Here is a 3,834-nt window from a genome sequence, read left to right as displayed (position 1 = left end):
TATCGACAATCAAAATTGTCATTTTTAACATTTTAGGTGCGGATATATTAAGGGTAGTTTTTAGGGGTCTTGCCGAACTTTCTTACTCCCTCTATAATTAGTGAGATACAAAAAAAAGAGAATTTTTGACGTTTTTATATCTTCAAATATCGACGATCAAAATTGTCATTTTTCACATTTTAGGTGTGGATATATTAAGGGAGGTTTTTAGGAGTCTTGCCGATCTTTCTCATCCACTCTTTAATCAGTGAGATAGAAAAAGAGAAATTTTTATGTTTTTATATTTTCAAATATCGACAATAAAACTTGTCATTTTTAATCTTTGAGGCGTGGGTATAGTAGGGGTGGTTTTTAGGGATCTTGTCGAACTTTCTCACTGCCTCAATAATTAGTGACATAAAAAAGAGGCTTTTTCACGTTATTATATTTTCAAATATCGACAATCAAAATTGTCATTTTTAACATTTTAGGTGCGGATATATTAAGAGTGGTTTTAGGGGTCTTGCCGAAATTTCTCACTCCCTCTATAATTAGTGAGATAAAAAAAGATTTTTGACGATTTTATATTTTCAAATATCGACAATCAAAATTGACATTTTTAACCGTTTCGGTGTGGGTGTAATAGGGGTAGTTTTTAGGGGTCTTGCCGAACTTTCTTACTCCCTCTATAATTAGTAAGGTAAAAAAAGAAGCTTTTTGACGTTTTTATATTTTCAAATATCGATAGTCAAAATTGTCATTTTTAACATTTTAGGTGCGGATATATTAAGGGTGGTTTTTAGGGGTGTTGCCGAACTTTCTCACTCCCTCTATAATTAGTGAGATACAAAAAGAGAATTTTTGATGTTTTATATTTTCAAATATCGACAATCAAAATTGTGTCTTTCCCAAAATTTTATTTTGCGTAAATCATTTAGGTTGACAAAAAATGATATTCCATCGGAAGAAGTTTTCGAAATTTTTATTTTTTGAGGGGATGAATACCCTTACAAATCACCCATTATTCAAACATACGAAACACAATTTTGATTGCCGATATTTGAAAATATTAAAACGTCAAAAATTTTCTTTTTTTACCTCACCAATTATAGAGGGAGTGAGAAAGTTCGGGAAGACCCCTAAAAACTACCCTTAATATATCCACAACTAAAATGTTAAAAATGACAATTTTGATTGTCGATATTGGACAATACAAAAACGTGAAAAATTCTTTTTTTCTATACCACTGATTAAAGAGTGTGTGAGAAATTTCGGCAAGATTCCTAAAAATCACCCTTAATATATCCACACCTAAAAGATTAAAAATGACAATTTTGATTGTCGATATTTGAAAATATAAAAACGTGAAAATTTATCTTTTTTTTAACTAACTAATTATAGAGTGGGTGCGAAGGTTCGGCAAGACTCCTAAAAACCACCCTTAATATACCCACACCTAAAAGATTAAAAATGACAAGTTTGATTGCCGATATTTGAAAATATAAAAACATCAAAAATTCTTTTGTTCTATCTGACTAATCGCTGAGTGGGTGAGAAAGTTCGGCAAGACCCCTAAAAACCACCCTTAATATATGCGCACCTAAAATGTTTCGAAACCTTTAAAATCTTTTGAAAGACCTTGACATCTTCTAAAGATCTCGAAAGTACTTGGAATTTTTTTAAACCCTTCTAAGATTTCAAAAGATTTTGAAGTATTATAAATATTAGAGGATGTTTTAAAAGATTTCAAGCAATTTTCAATTTATTTTGATAATTGAAAGGAATTTCAAAGAATTAAATAATTTCAGAAAGATAATTTTTTAAAATTCCAAAGTACTTTAGAAATATTGAAAAAGTCCTAGCTATTTGAAAAAATTCCAAGCAATTTTCAAAAGATTTTTATAATATAGCATGATAATTTAAAGGATTTGAAATATTGTATGGTATTTTTCAAATTTCAAGATATTTTCAAGAGCTTTAAAAAATTTCAAAAGATTTTTTAAGGATTTTAAATATTTCAGGATGTTTTAAAAGATGTCAAGGAATTTTCAACTTATTTTTATAATTTAAAGGAATTTCAAAGAATTTTAACAGCTTTAGCAGATTTAAAAAATTCTAAAGTACTTTCGAAATCTTTAAAAGACGTCAAGGTCTTTTAAAATATTTTGAAGGTTTCCAAATATTTGAGAGTATTTTAAAAGGTTCCAAGGAAGTTTAAATTTTTTACAGTAATTTAATATGGGATTTTAAAGGATTTGAAATTGTATAGGACATTTAAAAACATTCCAAGGAATTTTCAATTAATTTAAAGCCATTTCAAAGAATTTGAACGATTTCTTTTTTATTTTCGGGTTGAAAATGAAAGTACTTTGTTAAAATTTTTTTTTGTTGATGATTCATCATTTTAGTTAGAAATATTTGCTTTCTCAAAATTTAACTACTTTGTAGAAAATTCTTTTTGTGTTTGGTCAAAAATTAATTTTTTAAACCACAAGTTTAACTATTCTATGTTTCATTGTTATAGAACAAGTTTTTTCAGGGGGGTAAGAGCCGCCGGAAAGAATATTTAAAACCACACCTGGTGTATGAAAATCAGAAAATCGTCAAAATGACCGCCCTTATACAGTTTTTTTTCGAGTTGAAAATACTTTTAATTTACCTTGTTATAGAACAAGTTTTTTCAGGGGGGTAAGAGCCACCGGAAAGAATATTTAAAACCACCCCTAGTGTATGAAAATCAGAAAATCGTCGAAATGACCGCCTTTATACAGTATTTTTCGAGTTAAAAATACTTTAAATTTACCTTGTTATAGAACAAGTTTTTTCAGGGGGGTAAGAGCCGCCGGAAAGAATATTTAAAACCACACCTGGTGTATGAAAATCAGAAAATCGTCGAAATGACCGCCTTGATATAGTATTTTTCGAGTTAAAAATACTTTAAATTTACCTTGTTATAGAACAAGTTTTTTCAGGGGGGTAAGAGCCGCCGGAAAGAATATTTAAAACCACACCTGGTGTATGAAAATCAGAAAATCGTCGAAATGACCGCCTTTATATAGTATTTTTCGAGTTAAAAATACTTTAAATTTACCTTGTTATAGAACAAGTTTTTTCAGGGAGGTAAGAGCCGCCGGCAAAAGAATATTTAAAACCACCCCTAGTGTATGAAAATCAAAAATCGTCGAAATGACCGCCTTTATACAGTTTTTTTCGAGTTAAAAATACTTTAAATTTACCTTGTTATAGAACAAGTTTTTTCAGGGGGGTAAGAGCCACCGGAAAGAATATTTAAAACCACCCCTAGTGTATGAAAATCAGAAAATCGTCGAAATGACCGCCTTTATACAGTTTTTTTCGAGTTAAAAATACTTTAAATTTACCTTGTTATAGAACAAGTTTTTTCAGGGAGGTAAGAGCCGACGGCAAAAGAATATTTAAAACCACCCCTAGTGTATGAAAATCAGAAAATCGTCGAAATGACCGCCTTTATACAGTTTTTTTCGAGTTAAAAATACTTTAAATTTACCTTGTTATAGAACAAGTTTTTTCAGGGGGTAAGAGCCACCAGAAAGAATATTTAAAACCACCCCTACTGTATGAAAATCAGAAAATCGTCGAAATGACCGCCCTTATACAGTTTTTTTTCGAGTTGAAAATACTTTAAATTTACCTTGTTATAGAACAAGATTTTTCAGGGGGTAAGAGCCACCAGGAAGAATATTTAAAACCACCCCTAGTGTATCAAAATCAGAAAATCGTCGAAATGACCGCCTTTATACAGTTTTTTTCGAGTTAAAAATACTTTAAATTTACCTTGTTACAGAACAAGTCTTTTCAGGGGGGTAAGAGCCGCCG

The sequence above is a fragment of the Belonocnema kinseyi genome, chromosome 2 (genome assembly GCF_010883055.1).
Source record: "Belonocnema kinseyi isolate 2016_QV_RU_SX_M_011 chromosome 2, B_treatae_v1, whole genome shotgun sequence".
In the NCBI taxonomy this organism is placed as follows: domain Eukaryota; kingdom Metazoa; phylum Arthropoda; class Insecta; order Hymenoptera; family Cynipidae; genus Belonocnema; species Belonocnema kinseyi.
The sequence above is the reverse complement of the archived record's forward strand: the minus strand, read 5'-3'. Positions refer to the sequence as shown.